The sequence below is a fragment of the Protopterus annectens genome, chromosome 2.part2, assembly GCF_019279795.1.
Source record: "Protopterus annectens isolate FY-2018-M chromosome 2.part2, PAN1.0, whole genome shotgun sequence".
Classification (NCBI taxonomy): domain Eukaryota; kingdom Metazoa; phylum Chordata; order Ceratodontiformes; family Protopteridae; genus Protopterus; species Protopterus annectens.
The window spans coordinates 397,583,183-397,608,869 of NC_056730.1; the positions used below are offsets into that span (position 1 = coordinate 397,583,183).

A 25,687-nucleotide genomic window follows, 5' to 3' on the forward strand; every position below is an offset into this window, starting at 1 on the left:
TAATCCTGTCCACCCTCGTCACACCCAGTGCAAATCTTAACATCTTTAACTCTGCCACATCCAGCTCTAACTCCTGCCTTTTTGTCATTGCCACTGTCTCCAACCCATATAACATAGCTGGTCTCACTACCCTTTTGTAGACCTTCCCTTTCACTCTTACTGGTACTAGTCTGTCACAATTACTCCTGACACACTTCTCCACCCTCTCCATCCTGCCTGTACTCTTCTTCACCTCTCTTCCACACTCACCATTACTCTGATCCCAAGTATTTAAACTCATCCACCTTCGCCATCTCTACTCCTTGCATCCTCACCATTCCTCTATCCTTCCGCTCATTCACACACATATATTCTGTCTTATTCCTGCTGACCTTCATTCCTCTCCTCTCTAGAGCATATCTCCATCTCTTTAGGATCTCCTCCACCTGTTCCCTACTCTCACTACAGATCACAATGTCATCTGCAAACATCATAGTCCACGGGGACTCCTGTCTGATCTCGTCTGTCAACCTGTCCATCACCATTGCAAATAAGAAAGGGCTCAGAGCTGATCCTTGATGTAATCCCACCTCCACCTTAAATGCATCCATCACTCCCACAGCAGACCTCACTGCTGTCACACTACCCACGTACATATCCTGTAACACTATTACATACTTCTCTGACACTCCCGACTTCCTCATACAATACCACAACTCCTCTCTAGGCACCCTGTCATATGTTTTCTCTAAGTCTACAAAAACAAAATGCAACTCCTTCTGACCTTCTCTGTACTTCTCCATCAACACTCTCAGAGCAAACATTGCATCTGTAGTGCTCTTTCCCGGCATGAAACCACACTGCTGATCACTAATCATCACGTCCCTTCTTAACCTAGCTTCCACTACTCTTTCCCATAACTTTATGCTGTGACTGATCAATTCAGTCCCTCTGTAGTTACTACAGCTCTGCACATCACCCTTATTCTTAAAATATCGGTACCAAAACACTTTCTCCATTCCTCAGTTACCTTCTCACTTTCCAAAATTTCATTAAACAATCTGGTTAAAAACTCCACTGCCATTTCACCTAAACACCTCCATGCTTCCACAGGTATGTCATCTGGACCAACAGTCTTTCCATTCTTCATCCTCTTCATAGCTATCCTTACTTCTTCCTTGCTAATCCATCGCACTTCATAATTCACTAACCCCACATCATCCAACCTTCTCTCCCTCTCATTCTCTTCATTCATCAACCCCTCAAAGTACTCTTTCCACCTGCTCAACACACTCTCCTCGCTTGTAAGTATGTTTCCCTCATTATCCTTTACCTGCAGATCTTTCCTAGCTCGGTCCCTCTGTCTAGCCAATCGGTACAGGTCCTTTTCTCCCTCCTTCGTGTCCAACCTTTCATACAACTCTTCATATGCCTTATCCTTAGCCTTCACCACCTCTTTGCCATGCACCTCATCTCCTTATACTCCTGTCTACTTTCTTCATCTCTGACAATCCCACTTCTTTACCAACCTCTTTCTCTGTATACTCTCCTGTACTTCCTCATTCCACCATGTCTCCTCAACCATCCTCTGTCCAGATGTCATACCAAGCATCTTTCTAGCCATCTCCCTTACTAGCTCTGCTGTAGTTACCCAGCTATTTGCTCCCAATGAATATCAGAACACATTACAATTTCCACAACAGCCTGAACTGGAAAAGTAGACAACTGGAAAGTGAATGACTGTACCCTAATCTGGCTAGCTGTACAATCCCCCTACAATTCCTTTACATCCCTTCCTTTTTTATACTCTCACTCTCTCACTTCTAATCTTACAAGTCTCTAGTGTAAAACACAGTAGCATTTATTAGCAAAAATACGGTCACTTTCTGGAATATTATGAATTCTTTTTTCCTTCAAAGTTGCATACAAAGATTCTTCTCCAACATACTTACTTTCCAACCACAAATTAGTAAACAGAGCTTTCCTTACGTCTACCACTATTCTATTCAGTTGTGTCGCCTTTCATCATTGTCATAACTACTCTATTTTTAGCTCCCAGCATTCATACAACTTTACATCACCTGTAAATAAAATAACCACAGCATGATCCATTAAGCCAACCAACAAGACTTAAAAAAAAAACACCAACATGCTTACGTCCTAGGCACTGAGCAAGAAGTTGCAAACTGTACAACCTGCCAAAATCTAAATGTAAAACATCTGTTCCAAGAAGACAAACTCGGGAAATGTATAAAACGTGAATTAGCACTTTCGTCCCTGCAAGTCTGGGACTTCTTCAGAGCCACTGAGTGAATAACAAAACGCACATTAAATAACAATTAAAAAGTCATGTGACTCCATCCAATTAAACAATTGCTTTAAAACATCAGATTGGTTAAAACCTAATCTTTGAAACGAGTTATCAAAAAGTCTTACTCTCTAGAATGATAAAGTACTACAACTCAAATTACCACCATATGAAACTTTTAAAATAGGAAACAGCAAAAATTGTAAAAATGACTGTAAAAGGTGATATGCACCTAAAAGAAATGTGAAAAAATACCAAATTAAAAGCTTCCGTTATGAATGGCAAAAGTACCAGACATTAAACAATCATTTAAATAATTAACAATCAAACAATTAATAAATTACTAGTTAGAGTGCCTATATATAATCAAGTCAGTTTGATTTATTTATTTATATTTGTTGACCGGGAGTGTCCGACTGGACGTAGGTCCATTTTCAGTGGAGGCCCGGGGAGAAAAGCTCCACAGTTAAAATAAACAGACAGCAGTTACATTGGATTACATAGCAATTACTTACAACATATTTACACATGAAGAACATAGTACATCAGTAGACAACTAGAATTTTTATCTGTGAAGTACATAACATACATTAACAAATGTTACAATAAGAAGTTCCTGCTGTATAATAAGTACTAGGCTTATGAGCATCTGAGCTTGCTATAAATCAAGGTAGCTAGTGGAGTGGAAAGAAAGGTAGTGGTTGGATGAGGTGGGTGATATTAGAGTGGGAGTTGCAAGGGCATAGCCAGCATGTTTTTAGGTGTGCTTTTAGTAAAGTTTTGAAGTGGGTGCATGATGGTATGGAGGTAATTGTGGGTGGGAGGGAGTTCCATAATTTGGCTATGGTGCAAGAGAATAGTGCTTCACCAGCAGAGTTATTGGCTTTAGTGATCTGCAAGTGATTTTTGTTGCTGGATCTTAGTGGTCTGGTGGTGCGATAGGGTTGGAGTAGATTCTGGAGGGATGGGACATTTAGTGGATGGTTTACTAGTTAGTGGGTGAGTGAGAGTGGATACCATTTAAGGAGGTGAGGGAGTTCAAGCCAGCCCAGTTCAGCAAGTGAGAGACAGTGGTGACTACAGTAGGATGCTCCTGTGGCGAATTTGGCAATTTTGTTGTAGCAGGTCCCTAGCTTGTTTAGATTGCATTGTCTTAGGTTGGTATATATTGGAGAGGCATAAAGTAGGGTGGAGATAAGGTGGGAATTTGCTACTGAAATCTTTGCTGCTTTGGTGAGAAGTTGCTTATTTCTGTATAACACTCCTAGTTTTTTGTGGACTTTTTTTATGGTCATGGATATGTGAATGTCAAATTTTAGTTTATCGTCTATTTCCACTCCTAGCAATTTGGTGTGTTCAGTTGGGTATATAGTGGTGGTGTCTTTTGCTGTGATGTTAAAGTGAGAGTTGTTTTGAGCATGTTTGGTGGGTTGGAAGATGAGTAGTTTAGTTTTGTTTGGGTTGAGTATTAATTGGGCATTGGATAACCAAGTTTCAACAGAGGAAAAGGCTTCCTGTGTGACTTTTTGCAGTTTGGGTAGGGACTGGGCTGAGCAGATGATGGCTAGTTACCTGCGCATTGTATAAGTGTGCCATGTTTGGTGACAGAGGCTAGATTATTGGTGAAAACAGAGAAGAGTAGGGGTCCAAGGATGAATCCTTGGGAACCCCTATGGAGGCATTTAGCTGGGGAGATATGTCATTCTGCCATACAACGGATTGCTGGCGGTCAGACAGGTAACTCTGAAACCAGTTGGTGACTGATTGTGACAAGGATAGGTTATTGAGGACAGAGATAAGTTGTTTGTGTGGGACCATGTCAAATGCTTTAGATAGGTCTAAGAAAGTAGCAGAGGAGAGATAGCCAATGTTTTTATGCTGAAGGATAGTGTTAGTAAAGGGGAGTAAGGCGGTGGTGGTGCAATTGCTTAGCTGGAAACCATGCTGAGTATTGGAAAAGAGGTTGTTAGTAAGGAGGTAGTCGGAGACCTGAGAGTGTATGCATCCCTCTAGTATTTTGGAGAGTGGAGAGAGAATAGCTATGGGGCGGTAACTGGTTAGTTCTGTGGAGGGTCTGCCTTTGTGGAGGGAAATTATATGTGATACTTTCCACAGTGTGGGAATGCAACTTTCTGACAGAGATTGGTTAATAAAGATGGATAATGGGTAGGCCAGAGCATCAGCTGCAATTTTTAGGTATTCACTTGGGAGGTTGTCTGCTGCTAATTTGGTGGGCTTAAGTTTAGTTAAGAGGTTTTTTTATGTTGGAGGTAGGTACAGGAGAAAAAGAGAAGGCAGTGGGGAGACTACTAGTTGAAGGTGTGGGTTGGAGGGATTGTGTTGTTTAGCTAGTGATATAGTATGGTTTGTGTGAAGTATGTGTTGAATGAGGTAGCAATATTTTCTGAGGAGTGAGGGATGTTAGGAGGAGGGGTACTGACTTTACCTGGGTGGAGGATGGAGTTTATGGAGGACTAGAATTGTTTGGGGCTGTGTTGGGAGGAGTCTAGGGCAGACTGGTAGTACTGGAATTTGTCCTGTTTTATTAGCTTTTTGACTCTATTGCGTAGTTCTAGGAATTTCTGTCTAGTTGAGGGGGTTTTTGGTATTGCGCCAATGCTCCCAGGCTTTATCCCCATTTTTCATTTCTGACTTAGTGGTTTTCTGCAGCCATGGGGAGGGTTGGGCTTTGATTCTGGAAAGTCTTATGGGGGCATGGTAATTAAGGATGCTCAGGAAGGTAGTATTAAAAATTTCAACTGCGTCATCAAGACCGAGGCACTTTAGAGGATGCCAGTTACATTCTTTGAGGGATGAGATGAATGTGAGTGGGTTAAAGTTTAGTTTTTTACGTATTTGATGGTAGACAGGTTTAGCTTAGTATAGGTATTTTTTGAGTAGGAATGTTGGGGAGTGATCACTGAGGCTATCTGATAAGCAGCCTGTTATATATGACTGGGGGCTCTTACTGACTAGTATCCAATTCAGGGTAGTGTGCTCGCTGGAGTTTTTATTTATAGTGGTTGGTGACTGGACTAGTTGGGTGAAGCCATGAAGGTTTACATGATGGGTTGGATGGTTGCCAGAACAGGATAAAATGATAGTTTCTTGGGGGAGATGGTGGGTAGACCAGCCGAGGAGGTTTTCTAGTGGAGGGACGTTTTGGCCAGGTGGGAAGTAGTATCCAATTATATTGATGGTTTTGTTTTGGTTTATTTTGAGGTTGGTATATATTATTTCTTCATTGCCTACTTGTGGAGCAGATGATTTTAAAATATGGATGTTTAGATGCTGTTTAAATATTATAGCTACACCGCCTCCTTTCTTGTTTAGCCGGTCTACTCTTAGCATGCCATAACCTGTAGGAAGTATTTGCTCACTGGTAATGTGAGGTTTTAGCCAGGTTTCTGTCAGGATGACTATATCTGGGGAGTACAAGTCTATGGTGGCATGGAGTTCATGGACTTTGTTGGATATACTTCTAATATTTAGGCTTAGTAGAAGGAAGTCACTTGGCTTTCTATTGGCTGTAATATGGGAGAAGTTGTGGTTTCTAGTCTGATTATGAGGACTAGGGTTGGAGATGGTAGGACCAGGGTTGGGGTGGATGTCTCCACTTAGGGCTAGTTTTGATATGCATGAGGTTATTAGTTTTCTCAGTTTTTGAATGTGTTTGTTTATAAGAGAAACTTTATGATTGTGCTCTGTGGGTAATAGGTATGGTGGAAGAGTTACTATGTTAAGTTGTAGGGATGCTTTATGTTTGAGCAATATAGTTAGTAGAATATGTGGGGGGGTGCATAGGGATGGTTCTTGAGTTGGTGGGAGGGGAGCTGAGTGAGGGTTAGACATGAGTGGTGGTGTGAGTAGTAGTACAGTGGTAGTGGTTGAGTGGGGGAATGATGGAGCTTTGGTAGGATGTAAGATATGCACGAAGAGTGCATGCAGTGAGCATAGGTAGGTATGCATGTACATGTTAGTTGAGGAGGTGTGATAGTAGTGGGAAGATGGAGGAGGTAGTGTTGGGTTAGCGCTGTGGATGGCTATTGGAAAGATGGGAGGGGTTTGTGAGTGTAATAAAGGTGGGACCACTGGGGGCAGGAGGGAACAGGGGGCAGGGTGGGGAGCAAAGCGGGTAGAGACCCTGTTAGTTGCTCTTATGAGAGGGCTGGAAACAATCAGGTAACAGAGTTAACTGACAAGTGAACATATGATAGTGACAAGGGTGGCTGTAGTTTTAAAAATGGTGCCTGCCACAGGTAATATTTATTAACTTTGGGATTGTCTTAAGGTAATAAACAGGGAAGGGGACGGGAGAACACGGGTGTGAGCAGGCAGTTCTTTGTACTGCTGCTAATGAGCCAAAGCAAAGACAAGTTTGTGTTTAAGAAACAATCACAACTGACCAAGGACTGCTCTGAAACTGTAAGTCATTTCTTAACCATTTCTCAGGTGGAAAAACAGGATAACCTTGTATCAGTAGGTTACTGTGGTCTCAGATTAAATTAACAAACACACAGTATTGATCTGTTATGGATAATATTTGCTAACAGAAGGGAATAAAAGATAAAGTGGAAGATGTGTGTGTGGTGGTGGTGGGGGGGCTGCTTACAAGCCAAAGCAGAGTGCTCTCCAGGGGAAAATGAATATTGGCTCAAACAGGTAGACACATACTCAAAGTCAACTTTAGCTGTCTGCAGACAGTTCAGACCCCAACTGCGCTTTTCTTATAAGAATGATAAAGGTGGTACCACAGTTGAATACTTAAGAGTGTTGTTAGGTTGTAGAGACACTGAGCTCCTCATGGGGGCTGTAGCAGAGTGGATTGTTGTTTTGATGAAATCTATTGGTCTGAGGAAACATCTTTGATGCGAAAGCACTAACCAAATTAAATAGTTTATTGTTCCTGCTGTGTTTCTCAGTCTTTCCCACTTTTACTGAAGTTTTTTTTTATCTTTACATCACCATATTATCTCAAAATATATCCATCACTAAAGTCACTACACATCACAATATGCAAATATACATATTAAAACCATCTACAACAGTTTCTTGCTTGTGCTCCATTATTTAAAATCTGCTGATTCCTCATTTCTTTTTGCTTACCCTCTACCCTTTTTGTTTGTCTTTCAACTAACTGTTTTTACTTCCCCTTCCTTTTGATACAAAGCATCTTACATACACATCTAAACAATAATTCCGCCTCTGTCTTTCCTTCTTGAACCCATTTCAGCACAGTAAAATTATCTCCTCCTCGTTTATCCTCAGATACTTTAGAAATGCCTTCACTTATATATTTTTGTTACAGTACAATCCCTCTTATCTGGCCTCTCTTTAACCGACCATCAAATTTCTGCTGTAGCCCTAGCAAAAGACAACAGAGAACAACAAAAATTCCACCTCTTCAGGGCTACATAACTACCAACATTTAAGTTTTAGACTTCATATTCATTAGAAAAATGCATACTAATACAAATCTTGTTACTCTGGCTGATTTATTACCTATAAATGCTATTCTGTATACATTTTCTGATTAACAAGCCATTTGTTTATCCAGCCTAAGGTCCGGTCCCAAGAGACACTGGATAAAAAGGAGTCTACTGTAGTTAAATATTAATTTTTAACCAGCTATGGAAACTGATCCAGATAACCTAACCTAGTTTGCTTCAGAAAAGGAGAACAGGCACAGACAAAAGTAACACAAAAATAAAACGCAATTATGTGCATCATAAACAACTGCAAAACAGAAGTGCATATAAAATTGTGTGTTCTTAACCCCCCCCCCAACAATATTCTACTATAACCTACACTAAAATTTTACTCTCAAAATACTCCTCACTGGCCTGCAATCAACCATTACCCTTTAAAACAGTAACATCCAAAACAGTCTGGTATCAAGTGTTTTTTTGTTTGTTTTTTTTAAGTTAAGACTCTTTCTTTCATCCCTTTTTGTGTTTTCATACTTCAAAAATATTATCACATTTATTGCATCTTCTTTTCAAGTGTCAAAATGCTATTTATATGTACATGTGGCATAATGCACTCTCCCAACAATACAGATACTGTATGCAAGTTATAAAGTTTAAAACACTTTTTATTAAGAGCTGTATCACAATTCTTCCATGCCCCTCAGTAACTTTACTACTGTGATCATGCTGGGGTACGTCTACATACATACTAATTTAGGAGGCCCTTTGCACAGGAGGTGGTAGATCCATTAAAGCCTGTGGTCACGCTCCCACAATATTACCATGGTGACTTGAAGGAGAGTAAAATTTAGTTGATCGCTTATTTGCAACAATGCAGCAGGATTAATTCAGGACCTTCCCAGAGCATGGCAAGGGTGCCAAGCAAATGGGAACACTGGGAAAAAGACCAGGAAACAATATGTTTTTGTTGTTGAAATGTTTCTGCAATGGAGGACAGCAAACTTGTGCATGCTACCTACCTTAACCTAAGGCATTTGATTCAATACCCCACTCAGGCATTGTAAACAAGCTCACAGAATTAGTCATAAACCACTTTGTAACTCACTGGAGAGCCAGATGGCTCACAAACAGAACCCAGAAAGTTAGGACTGGGAAGTTACCTCCACAAACATGCCAGACAACACTGGGGTCCCCCAAGGCTCTTTGCTAAGTCCATTCCTGACTGGCATTTATTTTTTAAAAGTAAAGGCCTCTGGCTTACCAAGTCTGTAGATGATTCGAGCTAAGAGTAATCGTAGAACGAACCCACCCCCCCCCATACACACACTAATGTCTTACAGGAAGGTTAACACAGGTAAATGACCAGTGCCAAAGCCACGTCTTAAAACTCCATGCCAAGAAATGCATAATATTACCTTTTGGGAAGTTGACCACCCTTGGAAACTACCTCATTGATAAAACATCTTGAAAACATACACAAAAGTCAGGGATTAGGTGACTCGTGCAGATAGTAACCTGGCTTTTGACTAACATGCGTCTATGATTGTAAGAAAATCATTTCTATATCCCTCAACTTCCCTGTATATAGATGCCATGTCCTTACTTATAAGTCATCATGCCACTGTACTCAGCTATTATCAAACCAACCCCAGCACATGGAACAACTGGATGTCCACAGAATACCCTCAAAAAAGAATACAGGGAGTAGCCATATTGTCCTATGCATATCACCTTAAAGCCCTCTCTCTACACTCTTCTTCCTATGGACTGCTAAGAGGTGATATATGATTGGATCCTAATTTAACGGGCCTTTTGAATATCTGCAAGACAAACCGCACCAAGACTACCAGACTTAAGGATTTAAACTTTGCCTGTGACTAAACAGTACATGCTGGAGGGAGAGATATGTACTTCAGAGAATCCCCATTCTTTGGAATAGACTTCCCATCCATTTGAAGCAGGTCCATTCCTTAACACTAATCCAGAGCAAAAAGAACCAGTGGATAGGAAACTGGAAATTCACACCTGGTTTGGCACCTATGTCACCCATGGACAGAAGCAGCCATTACATCATACTCCTTAAATAACCTCTACAGCACTATAACTTATGGGATACATTTGGGTTACATGGCTAAGCTTATAAAGGTCCCAGGGGTCATTAGCCTAGTAGACACATGTGAACCTATAAAAAAAATAATGGGGAGGAGCATGTAACATGGCACAGGATGCACCAACTTGCCATGGTACACAAGGGTAAGTATAAGACTGAAGAAAAAAAATTCAGATACTGGCTAACTCGGTAATTTAACTCTCCATAAAGTGTTTCAGGTGCTAAGGATAACAGACAATACAGTTACAATTTTTTTCAGACATTTTATTAGTTGAGAAATAATAAAGCTCACAATATTCATATAATTCAACTTTACATTTTGTATACACAAGACAGGAGTTCTTAACTAGAATTTACTAAAGATTCTACACACACAACTTGACAAAACAGTTCTCCTTATGATGTTTACATAATGACATTTTTCTGCATTAAGGTATATATTTAATGAACATATATTATCAATATTTAACTAAGCATCATGACTGTATCCAACAGAAAATAAGTTTTAGCACTATATTCTGATGATCATTTTTAGGTTTTAATATTGCCAATTCTTTTTCATGAACAGAGTTAATTAGAAAAAAGAAGTCTGTAAATTCTGCTTTATTTTCTTTCATCCAGTTTTTCATTATTATCTTTCTTGTTTGTGTCTTTCAGCTTTTCCCGGTTAGGGGTCGCTACAGCGGAACTCCGGTCCGCTAATGATTGGCAGTTGATTTTTACGTACCGGCTTGCCAGGCCTGACGCACAACCTTCAACGAAGGTACGCCCATTCACGCATGTCTCCACGCAGAAGACGCTCTAGCTGAGAATCGAACCGGACAGCGTCTTACTGTGAGGCGACAACTCTTAACGCAGCACCACCACCGCGGTTTGCAGTAGCTAAAATGCATCACAAGAGAGGATGCAGAGTTCTACTGACTGATACAGATACTACATTGTAAGGCTTATAGATAGATTAAATATGTTCAACTAGAGGGTGCTACTTTTTCTTCCATAGTCTTTTACAATTGGACAGTCTATAAAAATTGACTCCAACTGTAAGGAATGAATAACTTCCTAGTAGTCTTACAATTGGACATTCTATAAAATTTACTCCAACTCTGCCTTTAGAGTCTGTTTACATCGCCAACATGAATAACGATTTTTTTAGCATAACTTTGGTATACATAATACCCTATATACAACCTTCCAGATGCATATATTTCTACAATAAGGAGAATAAGGTGTTATCCTGTGAAGATAGTTACTTATCTTTTTGGGGACTTCCAAGATGGCTACAAACTGAGCAACAGCTTAATTTCAGCACTCCCAATGTAAAAACAGAAAGTGAGAAAAAGAAGGGCCATTAAAACTTTTACAGTAAGTGCAATTACTAACCTGTGATTGAATTATGTCAGCAAATAAGAAACTTGGGAAACAAACAAATCAACCAAAAAAAGTGAAGAGAAAAAAACTCTGACTGGGGAAGATCTTGCAGATGTTCAGCAAAAAGCAGTTCAAAAGTTTCAGCTTTGGTATAAGGATTTCTGGTAATTTAGAGGAAAAAAATGAATCAAATGTATTCAAAGGTGTGCAAAATAAAAGAAACATTGAAGGAATATATCAACTTAATCAAGAAAAGGCTAAAAAATAGAAGTAGCTTTAAGTAGCTATTTGGATGAACTGGTAATACTGCAAAAAAGAGAGGTTAAAATGAAGAAAAGCCTTGGTCCTTTTTGAGAACCCTCTTGGTGTTTCAAAAAAATAGTATAGTTAAAAGACAAAGCATGCAAAGAAAACTTGAGATTGTCTACTGTCCAGAGAAGCTGGAAAGAACAGATTGTATTCATTTTACAAAAGTACAAATAAGCAACTTGAGTGGTGTTCCACATCAGGATTTATGTATATGCTCCACACCCACCCATGAGAAAGCAGCCAAGACCTATACTAGTAAAGATGCAATCACACGAGCAGAAAGAGCTGATCCTTACAAAACTACGGTAAAAAGGAAGCATATTAAATATCAGAGAGAAGTTATTTGTGGAAAGTGATTAGTCACTATACACCAGACTGAAGAGAAGCAAGTTCATCTAAGCAATCAAAGATCAAGCTGCTGCATACAGCTGTCTTCAGAATATTTTCTTGGAATATAAAATACATTTTTTGATGCAGAACATGCTAAGGAGAAAATACAGTTTGTCCAACCAAGATAAGCATGCAGATGCACTACTTCTCATTCTTCTGACAACAAAGCTCACAGACATTTGCCAGTGAAACCTTTTCCAGTGTTCCAAAGGAAAACTGAGCGACAGAAAAAAGCACAGGAGTTGACTAGAAGAATTAAGAGTACCTTAGAATATAATCAGAATCCAATAATGGGAGATAGAAATGACCTGGCTGTAAGGTGCGCTTTAATATGGGTAACCTTAATTTTAAAATCAGGCAATGCCTGTGGATGTAGCTGTCAATTTAGGACAACTGCCCTGGGGGGGGGGGTAAACTTAATTTAATATGTACACAGTTTAGTGTCTTTGTTTTAATTTGATGAGGTTGTGAAAATATATTTAGTTTTTTTTGTTTGTTTTTTGAGGGTTTTCATTACAGCAAACAGTCTTGAAAAATGTGACAGGTTCAAATGAAGATGAGAAGAAACAACTTTATAAAAGATCAGCCTGCCAAATAGTGTGAGCATGTCAGTCAGAAGTTGGAAACACACTTTCAGAAGAGCTGTCATGTATAATGGGGGGGGGGGTGAGGCAAAAGCGTTTTATCATAACGGCTACTATGTCTGTATGTCAAGGAATGTGAATGAGATTAAAAAGTATGGACAAAAAGGAAAGAGTATTGAGCTACTTTAAGAAATAGGGTGCAAATGTTGCAGGAGGTGGATTTGGATAGAGATTTTACAAAGAAAGGACTTCAGGATGGATGCTCAGCTGAATACCACGGAAAAAGGAAAAGGGAAGTAATACTAATTGCTCAACGGGCTCCAACAGTGATGAAAGAGGGTGAAAAGACAATAATGGTAGATATGAGGTAGCAAGGGGTTACTGGCAGGGGAAGATGATTCTGTTGCCACATATTTATAATTCACCTAAAACTGCTACAATGGATTTAAAGAAATTTTGGGGAGAAATCAGCTTTCAGCAGTGAATAATACTTATAAGTTGGGACTAGAACTTGATTTATAAAACAAAAATCAAAACACGAGAAGGATTTAAGACACTAGAACAGAATAATAGGGCTACAGTGTAAATTGTATGCATAGTGCATGCATATCACAACTGAAAGTGTTACTATGATTTTCCTTCATTGCTATTAACATGACTAATTTCATGAAAAAAATGACTGGAAAATAAATTTGCTGAAAGATGAAATGTAAGAATGGCACATGGGTTTATGTTCTATAAAACAAGGAATTATCACCTCTTTAAATACTTTTCTCCCATTTAAACTAAAAGGTTGACTGCATGTTATTCTAGCTTCTGCATTATGCTTGATATTGTTTGTGTTGGAAAGATTCAAATCCAAGTGGGTGCTTCCTTTAGTTAAAAGAAGGCAGTATTAAAAGCACTAAAGTGACAGCAGATAGTACAGTTTTGTACCTACCATAAATGTAGATGTCCGAGAGGAATGCATCTGCAGTCTTTACAAATGGGTTGTCCTGTCGTCAGGCAGCCCTTCGGTCGGCCGGATTCCAAAGTCTGGGTCTGGCTACGGCTGGTGTCGCACTTCACCCGACGTCATTGCGGCAGTTATTCGGGTATAAAGGCATCAGCCGACGCCATTTTCCTCAGTGTTTCTTGCCCCAGATGCCAGGTGCCCTGTTGGATGGCTAAATTTGGATAAATGCCAAAGTTTCCAAATAGTAGAGAGCAAACACACAAAATAAGCATGTATGTACATATATACAAACAAATACACCATAATAGATCCCCCCCAAGCTAGCTGAAGATTGGCAAATACCCTAGGAGTACCTCAGAGGGAAGGAGGGTGGGTAATCCTGACTGCAGATGCATTCCTCTCGGACATCTACATTTATGGTAGGTACAAAACTGTACTATGTCCTTCAAGGATGCATCTGCAGTCTTTACAAATGGGTAGAATACCATAGCTAAACTAGGGTAGGAGGAAATGAGAAGAGATTATGGTGTAGTTAGGATCCCTTGCAAAACAGCAGTGGCAAAACCAGCACGGGATCTAGAGTATAGAGGTAAATTATAATGCTTGGCAAATGTATGCACGGAGGTCCAAGTAGCAGCCTCTATAATGTCCTTGGTAGCCACTCCTCGTAAGAAAGCTGTGGTAGTGGCTGTAGCCCTTGTGGAGTGAGGCCTGATGTTCTCTGGAGTTTTCTTTCCATGGTAGGAGTAACAAAATCTAATGCAATTTCCTATCCATTTGGAGATTGTCTGTTTTGAAATTGGTTTTCCTTCCTTTCCTGTTGCATACGCTACCAGAAGCTGGTCAGTTTTTCTATTGCTTTTTGTCCTGTCCAGGTAGTAGCGTAATTGTCTATGTACATCCAAGGTATGTAAGAGCCTTTCTCCCCTGTTCTGTGGGTTGGGGAAGAATGTAGGAAGGTGGATAGCCTGATTTAAAGAAACTCTGGATACCACCTTAGGCATAAATGTAGGATTTGTTCTCATGGACACTATCTTGATGGAAGATCAGGAAGGGTTGCACTGCCATTAATGCCTGTAGTTCAGAGACCCTTCTTGCTGAAGTTATTGCCAGCAGGAAAGCAGTCTTCCAGGATAAGTATTGTAATTCTGCTGTTGCTGCTGGTTCGAAAGGGGGAAGAGTCAGTTTTTCTAGCACAAAGTTCAAGTCCCATGCTGGCAATGGAGGTTTCCTGGGAGGTTTTACATTTTTAATTCCTCTCAGAAACTGTCTGAGCAGAGGATGCGAGAAGACAGGAGGATCCAAGCTGTATTCTGCTGAAATAGCTGATGCATGTATCTTGATGGAAGAATAGGACAGGCCTGTATGGAAGAGCTCCGCCAAGTACTCCAGGATGTTGGCTATGTTCACCAGTGTCACATCTTGCCCCTTTGCAGTACTCCAGATGAGATATCTTTTCCATTTTGCTGCATAATTCTTTCTTGTTGAAGGTCTACGAGCCTCCAGGATTATGTCTTTAACCCTTTGGGATAAATTTGGGTTAATTGCTGTTATGTAATGTTCCAGGCAGTTAGCTGCAGAGTTTTTAGGTTTGGATGCAGGATGTTGTAGTTGTTCTGTGTTAACAGTAATGGAGTCAGGGGCAGTGTCCATATTTGTTCCCGGGACATGCTCCTCAGCAGTGGGTACCAATGTTGTCTTGGCCAGTCTGGAGCTATCAGAATGATTCTCGGACGTTCCTCTTTGATCTTCAGAAGCACCTTGTGCATCAAAGGAAGTGGTGGGAATGCGTATGCTGTCAGGCTTTTCCAACTGAAAGATAGGGAGTCCACCTTCCAAGCAAGTGGGTGGTAAGTCCTTGTGCAGAATTTCTTCAACTGGTGATTGAATGGGGATGCAAACAAGTCTATTTGTGGTAATCCCCATTCTCTTGTGATGGCCTTGAAGATGTCCGGATGCAGCATCCATTCGTGGGCATCTGTTGTAGTTCTGCTTAATATGTCTGCTAGAATGTTTTCCTTCCCTGGTACATAAATTGCCTGTAACTGAATGTTGTACCTCAGAGCCACATCCCATAGGTCCAGTGCCAGACGGCATAGAGGATATGAGTGTGTGCCTCCCTGTTTGTTGATGTACCACATAACTGTGGTGTTGTCTGTCCTTATCATCAACTGGCCTTCTTGGAGTAAAGGTCTGAATGCCTGGATTGACAATTTTACTGCCATCATTTCTTTTAGATTTATGTGCAGATGCAGCTGGTCTTGAGTCCATAGGCCTTGAATGCAAAAGGGCAATCCTGTGTTTGATTGGCAGGCCTGAGCCCACCATAGGAACTCTTGCTTCAGGCATGGGATCATTGGAATTTTGGTTTCTAGGCTGTGCTTGTGCTGGGACCACAAATTCTTTAGGTACCACTGTAGCTTTCTCATATGCAGCCTGGCATGAGGGACCAGTATTATGCAGGATGCCATGAAGCCTAGAGCTTGTAGCACTTTCCTTGCAGTTAGATGGTTCTGCTTTGTTAATGCCAAGAAGTAGAGAGGAAGTTGCTCTTTCTTTTCTGCAGTTAGAAATGCCATTTGTTTTGATGTGTCCAGTTCTGCACCCAGAAAGGTTATTCTTTGGGATGGAATCAGCCTTGACTTTTTTGTATTGACTGTATATCCCAGGGCTTGCAGCAGGTAAATGACTCTTTGTAAGTCTTCTGTTAGTTTGTTTTTGTTGTCCGCTTGTATCAGGCAGTCATCCAGGTAGGGATAAATTTGAATCCCCTGAAGTCTGCAATGAGCGATTACTGATGCCAGGCATTTCGTGAACACTCTGGGCGCAGTAGATAAGCCAAAGGGCAATGCTGAGAATTGATAATGCTCTGATCCTGCAAGAAATCTGAGGCATCTTCTGCAAATTGGCCTTATGGGGACGTGCAGGTATGCCTCCTTGAGATCTAGAGTTACCAGCCATGACTCCTTGCCCAGCATGGGAAGAAGCTGCTGTAGGGTCAGCATTTTGAATTTTGGAACAATGAGGAATGTGTTTAAAGCGGACAGGTCTAGAATAGGCCTCCATTTGTTTTCTTTTCTTGGTACCAGGAAGAGTCTGGAGTAAAATCCCTTTCCTTGCTCCATAGATGGTACCTTTTCCACAGCTCTCATTCTTAATAATTGAGATATTTGTTTAAGAGCTTCTGTCCTTTGAGTAGGTGGTAGGTTTGGCATTCCTCTCTTTCCTGGTAGAGTATGGAAATGGAACCTGTAACCTTGGTCTATAGTTTGCAAAATCCATTTTTCTCTTGTAATGCAGTGCCAGTTTCTTGAAAATAAGGTTAGCTTTCCGCCTAAGGGTGCTTCTAGTTGTTCCCTGGTAGGCGGTGCCACCGCCAAGTCACTGTGATTGAGTTGTTGTAGTGGTGGTGGCTGTATCCGTGCCTCGTTGGTTGTTACCTTGCCACTGGCGACCCCTGTAGGCACCCCTGGATTGGTTTCTGCCTCTAGAGCGCCTATTCCTGCCTCTTTGTGCCTTAGAGGAGTCCGGAAAGGACCAATTCTTGGAGGGCCAGTTCCTGCTAAACCTTGGAGGTTGAACTTGTAAGAAATCTTTCACTGTTTGCACAGATTTTGCTTTCTTCCATCTTTTTAGTACCTGCTGTGCAGGGGAACCAAATAAATTGACCTTGTCCATAGGTGCATCCAAAAGCTTAGATTTGACATGGTCTGGTAAAGCCTGTTCTTTCAACCATGCATGCTCCTGATAACTGTGCCAGACATGGCTGATCTAAAGGAAGCCTCCAGTGCATCATAGCCACATTTTAAAGAATGGTTACTAACCTGCTGTATGTTATGTACCATTTCTTGAACATACTTTTTATCTAAAGATTCTTCAGAGGTCAGCTTTTTAGTCAACTGGTCAAGCATAAACTCTTGATATTGAATCATATGAAATTGGCAGTTCAAAGCTCTAGCTGACAAAGTAGCAGAGGTGTAAACTTTTTTACCCCATCTCTCTAAGGACCTGGATTCCCTTTCAGAGGGGAGGGGGTTTTTAGTAGAAGTAGCTGCTACAGCTTTAGGACCCTGGGAGATAGTAGGAGCCTTATATAAATGGTGATGAGTGTCCGGGACCCTGTAGTACCTATCGGGCTTAGCAGGAGCCGGAGGTAAAGAATCAGGAGCAGTGCAAGCATCATTAAATGCATCATCAACAACAGAAAGAACTGGAGGTATAGCTAAAGGCCTATGCTGTGGCAAATGTAGAAAGGTCCTAAGCCTTTTTCTAGAGTCTGAGAAATCTTGGCCCTGCCACTGAAACTGTTCCCTCATAGCATGCAAGGTTTCCCCAAAGGAAAATTCCTCAGGAGGAGAGGCTGAAGGGATGGACTCCTCAGCATCAGAGTCTTCGTAAGGAGAGTAAGAAGCCTCAGGAGGGTCTGTATGTTCTGAGTCATCAGAGGATTCATCTGTGGATACTGGCTCAGGGGGCTCTCCTCTAGGCCTCTTTTCTGGAGGAGGGAGAGAGGCCCTGTCTGGATGAGGCTGGGCTCCACGAATTAAAGAGATGAGATCCTCAGCCAAAGAAAGCATATGGGAGCTGGTGCTGGGCCTGTGAGAGGGGGGCTTGGCAGGCACAGGTTTTGATGCTTTGGCTGCTTTAGCCCTGGCAAAGGCCTTAATAGACATAGCTGGAGGAGGCCTAGCAGCTCCACGTGCAGGGGTTGAAATATCCAGGGGAATGGTGTCTGATAAATCCTGTGAAACCGCAACAGAAGGTTGGATTTCAGAAGCCGTTTCTACCAGGTTAGAAGAGGCCTCGGTAGAAGGCATGTTATCGGCTGAAGAAAGAACCACTTGCTCGGTTTCGGCCGAAACCGAGACACTCGTGGTTTGCTTAACCGCGGTTTCGGCCGAAACCGCGGACCGCGAGTGTCGGTCCTTTTCTTTGCATTTTTTGGTTATTTGCGTAGTCGGAGGATCCGACGGCATAATGTAGGCAAAATCGGAGCCGAAAATCTGTTCAGCAAACTCCGACCGACGTCTAAGCGTCCGTCGGTTAAAAGAAGCACAGGCTAGACAAGCTGCTACGTCGTGGTCTGGGCCTAAACAATGTATGCAATAGGAGTGGAAATCTTTATGAGGTATTTGTTTCCCACAAGATAAACAGTTATTAACTTTCTCTGACATCGGCTGAGGCAAGAAAGAGTCCCCAACGGGGTACTTAGCTTTATAGAAGTCTTGAAGTATTCGGTAGTAGTAATCTCTGGATCTGACCGACCGGCACTTGCGAACAGCTTCTGCTTCGGGCGCCATGCGGCAAGAAAGACTGAGGAAAATGGCATCGGCTGATGCCTTTATACCCGAATAACTGCCGCAATGACGTCGGGTGAAGTGCGACACCAGCCGAAGCCAGACCCAGACTTTGGAATCCGGCCGACCGAAGGGCTGCCTGGCGACAGGACAACCCATTTGTAAAGACTGCAGATGCATCCTTGAAGGACATCAGTAATCAACAACAGTCATGATTAAAAGGAGAAAAGTACAGTTTTGTACCTACCATAAATGTAGATGTTCGAAGATCCACATTGCTGCAGTCCTAACACTTGGGTAGTCCGCTGTCCCAGTCGGCCCGAATACCAAAGTATAAGGCTGACGTCGGTCAAGGCGCATTTGACTGACATCAGAACGTCAGGGTACAAATGCGCATGACCGACGTCATATCCTCAGTCTTTTCTTGCCCCAGATGTCAGAAGACCCTAAAAAGATAAGGCCAAAACCAAAAAACACCAAAACACTCCTGTGCCTAAAATATGTACAATATATACAAATGTACAAAAATAGAACCTCACCCACACAACCACCCCTAAACACAGAGGGAAGGAGGGAGGGAAATTGGACTGCAGCAATGTGGATCTTCGAACATCTACATTTATGGTAGGTACAAAACTGTACTATGTTCTTCATCTCACATTGCTGCAGTCCTAACACTTGGGTAGAATCCCAAAGCAGAGGTAAGGGAGGATGGCTAAGCTATAATGAAGCAGGAGCTGCCAAAATGCCCTGCAACACAGCAGTGGCAAAACCAGCCCTGGACTTAGAATAGAGAGGAAGGTGGTAATGCTTGGAGAAAGTATGCACTGAACTCCAAGTAGCTGCCTCCAAAATATCCTTAGTTGCCACCCCCCTTAGAAATGCTGTTGAAGTGGCAGTAGCCCTAGTGGAATGAGGCCTAGTCCCAGCTGGAATCTCTTTGCCATGATGGGAGTAACAGAATGCAATGCAAAACCCAATCCACTTAGAAATAGTTTGTTTTGACACAGGCTTGCCCTGAGAGCTTAAAGCAAAAGAAACAAACAACTGCTGAGACTGCCTAAAATCCCTAGTCCTGCTTAAATAATAACGCAACTGCCTGTGTACATCTAAAGTGTGCAAAATCTTTTCCCCCCTATTTTGGGGATCTGCATAAAAAGTAGGCAAATGAATAGTTTGGTTTAAAGCCACACTAGAAACCACCTTAGGCATAAATGAAGGATTAGTACGTAATGATACCCTATCCTTATGAAAAATCAAAAAAGGCTCCACCGCCATAAGGGCCTGCAATTCAGAAACCCTTCTTGCAGAAGTAATGGCCAACAAAAAAGCAGTCTTCCATGACAAGTATTTCAACTCAGCAGTAGCCGCAGGCTCAAAAGGTTGTAGAGTAAGTTTCTCCAACACAAAATTGAGGTCCCAAGCAGGAGTAGGAGCTCTTCGTGGGGTCTTATATTCTTTGCCCCTCTAAGAAATTGCTTGAACAAAGGATGAGAAAACAATGGTGGGTCACAATCATAGTGAGCTGAAATTGCTGCAGCATGAATCTTAATGGAAGAGAAAGACAAACCTTTGTCCAATAGCTCAGTAAGATATTGAAGAGCCACACTCAAATTAGGCTCAGAAACATCCAAATCCTTTGCTGCACTCCAAAATAAAAATCTCTTCCATTTTTCTGCATACACCTTACGTGTACTAGGTCTTCTGGCTTCCGTAATCACATTCAAAACTTGTTGAGGAAGTTGAGACCTGCTGTGGTTCAAAAGAGAATATGCCAGGCTGTTAGATGAAGAGAGTGAAGCTTGACATTGAGTAGATGACCGTCCCTCTGAGACAAAAGGTGTGGAATCAAAGGTAAAGGCCATGGAGGCTTTCTTACCAGATTCCTCAGTAATGGGTACCAGTGTTGCCGAGGCCAATCTGGAGCTATCAAAATCATCCTTGGCTTGTCTTGTCTGACCTTTAGGAGTACCTTTGGGAGGAGAGGCAGAGGTGGAAAGGCATACACATGAAGATTTTCCCAACTGAACGAAAGAGCATCCACTTTCCAAGCTGTGTGATGATAACTTTTCGTGCAAAACTTTGGCAGCTGGTGGTTTAGTGGAGAAGCGAACAGATCTATGTCTGGAGTTCCCCATGACACTGTCAATTTTTGAAATACATGAAGATCCAGTTTCCACTCGTGGGAATCCATGATTTGCCTGCTTAACACATCTGCTAAGGAGTTCTGTGCTCCTGGCAGAAACCTTGCTTGAAGAGTAAGCTGCAAGCTGAGCGCAGTCTCCCACAAAATCATTGCTTGCCTGCATAGAGGATAAGAATGTGTTCCCCCTTGCTTGTTGATGTACCACATGACAGTTGTGTTGTCTGTTAGAATCAACACCTGCCCTGGAAGAAGTAACTCCTTGAAAGCCTTCAATGCAAACTGGACTGCTAACATCTCCTTCATGTTGATATGTAGATGCTGTAGTCTGGCAGGCCACTTGTCTTGTATCCACTTTCCATTCAGATGAGCTCCCAAGCTATGTCTGAGGCATCTGTCGTTAGAATCTGACTCGCCTCTGGCCGGGTCACAGAGAGTCCCTTGTTTAGGTGACATTCCTGAGCCCACCACAAAAATTCCTTTTGAATGCAAGGTATTATTTGAATGACAGTGTCCAGATCCTGGCAGTGCTGTGTCCATACATTTTTGAGATACCATTGTAGCTTCCTCATATGCAGTTTGGCATTGGGAAGCACCAGAATACAAGATGCCATGAACCCTAATGCTTGAAGGACTGTCCTTGCAGTCAGCACGGACTGATGAGATAGTTGATGGAAGTAAAGGGATAGACTCTTTTGTTTGTCCGGGGTTACAAAGGCCATCTGGGCTGCTGTATTCAGTCTCACACCCAGAAAGCACATGTCTTGAGAGGGTACTAGACTGGACTTTATTTCGTTCACAGAATACCCCAGGCATCTTAGCACTGCTATCACATAATCCAGATGCTGAAGAAGGTCGTCCTTTTCTTGAGCCAGAATCAGACAGTCGTCCAAGTAAGGATAGATTTGTATTCCTTTTAGCCTGAAAAAAGCTACAACTGGAGCCAGAACTTTTGTGAATACTCTGGGCAGTAGATAAGCCAAAGGGCAATGCAGAGAACTGATAATGGGAATTTCCAGCTCGAAAACGCAGATACTTCCTGCAACTGAGTCTGATAGGCACATGAAGGTAAGCCTCCTTGAGATCTAAAGTTACCATCCAGTGATCTTTGCCCAGCAGAGGTAAAAGCTGTTGTAACGTCAACATTTTGAACTTGGGAATGTCCAAATAAGTGTTGAGGATAGACAAATCCAAAATTGGTCTCCACGTGTTCCCCTTTTTTGGTACTAGGAACAGGCGAGAATAAAATCCTAGGCCCCTTTCTGGCACAGGAACCGGATGAATGGCCCCTATCTGGAGCAACAGAGAAATTTGCTTGTGAGCCTCTTTTCTTTGTAGAGGAGGAATGTCTGGCATGCCTTTGAAAGGAGGCAAGGTATGGAAATAAAACCTGTAACCGTGGTGAGCGATATCCAATACCCATCTGTCTTGGGTAATAACACTCCAGTTTTCTTTGAAAAGTGCCAGCCTTCCTCCCAAAGGTGCTGCCAGACGAGAAGGCTCTGGCAGCTGAAAAGGCAAGTCATTGGGTCTGCTTACGAAGGACTGACCCCTGCCCTCACCAGAAGACTGGGCAGGCGAACTGCCTGCTCTAGGCCTAAAAGAACCTTGAGCTCTGCCCCTACCACGTCTAGATCTACCCCTAGACTGAGAATCATAAGAAGGATAAGTCCACCCCTTAGTAGGCCAATTTCTACTAAACTTTGGAGGCTGAACCTGCAAAAATCTTTAACAGTCTGCATAGACTTAGCCTTGTCCTCCATTTTCTTTAAAACTGCGTCCACAGGCACCAAATAACACATCAGATTGTAAAGGAGCATCTAAAATCCTTGTCTTTACATGTTCAGCTAAATTCTGATCCTTGAGCCAGGCGTGCCTGCGAAGAACAGAACCAGTGGCTGCCACCCTCAAGAGGCCTGTACAGCATCAAAACCACATTGCAAGGAATGCTTACCCACTTGTTCAGAAACATGAACTAAATCCTGCAACTCTTTACACTCAATACCTTCCGCCAGAGCATCTACCTTAGACTTCAATTGTGAAAGGAGATAATTTTGGTATTTCAACATGTGAAACTGGCAATTCAAAGCCCTCATGGCTAAAGTGGAAGAAGTATACACCTTTTTCCCCCATCTATCCAAAGCCCTTGCCTCTTTATCAGAAGGAACAGGATTTTTAACAACAGAAGCCTTAACACCTTTAGGGCCCTGAGAAACAGTTTCTGGGTCTGCCCTGGGACTCTTAAAAGATACTTATGAGCTTCAGGCACCCTATAATACCTGTCCGGTTTATCTGGGGCAGGAGGCAAAGAATCAGGGTTCAGGGGAGCCTCTGCAAAACATCCTCTACCACATCCAGAACAGGAGGTATAGCTAAAGGCCTATGCTGGGGTAGAAACAAAAATTCCCTAAGCCTTTTCCTAGAATCAGAGAAATCTTGACCTTCCCATTTAAAATGCTCCCTCATGGAATGGAGGGTCTCTGAAAAGAAAAATCCTCAGGAGGAGAAGCGAAGGTGTAGAGTCATCTACATCAGAATCAGAATAAGGAGGATACTCCTGCAAGTCTTCAGCCAAGACTCAGAAGCCTCGAACACTGCTCAAAACTTTCAAGCTCAGGTTCCACCCTAGGCCTCTTATCAGGGGTAAAGAACCTCTAATCATAGTAATCAAATCTTCTGCCATTTTAAGCATATGTTTCTTAGGCAGAGACCCTGAAGAACTAGGGGAGACCCCACTGAAGTTAACCCTGGCCTACCTCTAGAAGGAGCCTTGGAAACAGAAGGGAGGGCCTAACCACCTTAGGAAGGAGGGAGAACAGCTACCTGAGAAGCCCCTTCAGCCTGGCCTACCTCCTGAGAGGACACATCTTGTAACAGTAAAGTCTCACCCTGAGAATCCAAAGGAACTTCTGGTAGAACCACCGGCTCCACCGAGCCCTCTAAAGAACCGACGTCCGGGACAAACGGTTCTTCCACCCTAGCCGCTTCGCTTTGTCCTTGCTTTTTAGATAAGCGGCGCCGGAGCATCCGGCGGCATGTTGTAATTACAACGCTTCCCAAAACTAACCTGGCACAATCTAATCTTCTCTTAATAGTGCGTTTGTTAAATCTAGCACAAGAGCGACAGCCAACAACGTCGTGCTCAGGCCCTAAGCAAGGTATACACAATGTATGGTAATCTCTATGAGGTATCTGTTTCCCACAAGAAATACAGTTATTCACTTTTTCTGACATCCGGTTAAATACTGAGGCAAGAAAAACCAAAATATTCCCAACGGGTACTTAGCCAACTTTGATTCGGTCTGAAACTCCGACTTCAGAAAATTTCAGAACGCCAACCTGCACTCGCAATACTGCTTCTGCATCGGACCATGCGGCAAAAAAGACTGAGGATATGACGTCGGTCATGCGCATTTGTACCCTGACGTTCTGATGTCAGTCAAATGCGCCTTGACCGACGTCAGCCTTATACTTTGGTATTCGGGCCGACTGGGACAGCGGACTACCCAAGTGTTAGGACTGCAGCAATGTGAGATGAAGAACATCATTTGTTAACACAGTCCTCACAGTTTCAAGCTGAATTATTTAATGACCTAATGCAATGCCATTTCCTCCAGATTTCTAGGTGACATGGCTTACTCTGGGAAATGAGATATAGAAAACCCTGTCCAGTATAAGGCTAACATAAAATAACTGCTTAATTAATGTTTCCCTGCTGCAAACATTTTACTATACATGCAAAGATATAAATGATTTATTAATTTTTACATCTCAAAATGTTATGAACTTTGCAGTAGTTCAAAGACGACAAAGTCCTTAACTAAATTCAGCCATCTGTAAGAACTTGTACTGAAATTAAATATTTGCCTGCAGAAATGCAAAGTATTCTCTTAAAATATCATTTGCTTTTTTATACGTCCATAGTGGCATTTCACTGATGTCAGAAATTGACTTAAATCAGTCTTTTCTCCAGAAGTTATTTGCAACTGCGGCACTCCATGCACTATGCAACTTGCTATGTGCCTTTCAGATGTCAGTGTGTATAACACCTAGCTTTTCCAAGATTTCACAGTGTAATCTGCTTTGCATACTATAAAACAATATTTATAAACATTAGCATTACTCCCCACAGATGTAAGCACACTTACCTTTCCTGTATGACTTACAAACATGATTATTTACCAAGTAATCTTATCTAAATAGAACCAAAGCTATTTATGGACTTTCAAGAGGTGATACAATTATGGAGTTTTACAAGTGGCAAGCTAAATCAAGTCTTAAAGAAATATATCAATGTACTCTGAAAAAGAAACTCACAGATTTTAGTACAACTGCTGTGAGGCAAAAAAAAACAAAACCACTCCTGATTAACTGAAAATTGTGCAAACTCATTATATTATACTAATCTAACAGCAAACAATATAATAATTTATTTCACCTTAACATTTAAACAGCATTGTTGAAAAAACAAATGGATGCAACTGTCTCATACTTTATTAATGTTAAGCCCAAAGTAGTTGACTTCACTGCAGGGTTAATACTTATTCACATGCTCAAAGCAGAATGTTTTATGGAAATATGATTTGTTGCAGTACAAACCATATCAGCAAAAGGACTGGATTTCACTTTTTGTAAAAACAGAATCTTACCTTTGCCAAATTTTAGTTCTTTTTAATATTATACCGTTTCAGACATAAAATATTTTTTACTATAATTAGAGAAAACATGGGAAACACTTTTTGTCCTGATATGACAGTGTTTGCCATATTTCATTTTTTCCCCAAAAGACACAGTTGTGTAAATAGGAAGAGTAGA

General features: G+C 41.7%; 1 protein-coding gene across 1 annotated transcript in view; it reads right to left on the reverse strand.

Annotated features, from left to right (window-relative positions):
- LOC122795645 (leucyl and cystinyl aminopeptidase) overlaps positions 1-25,687 on the reverse strand; it is a 1,650,338-nt gene that overhangs the window by 1,484,518 nt on the left and 140,133 nt on the right. The gene's annotated exons all lie outside the window — the stretch shown is intronic.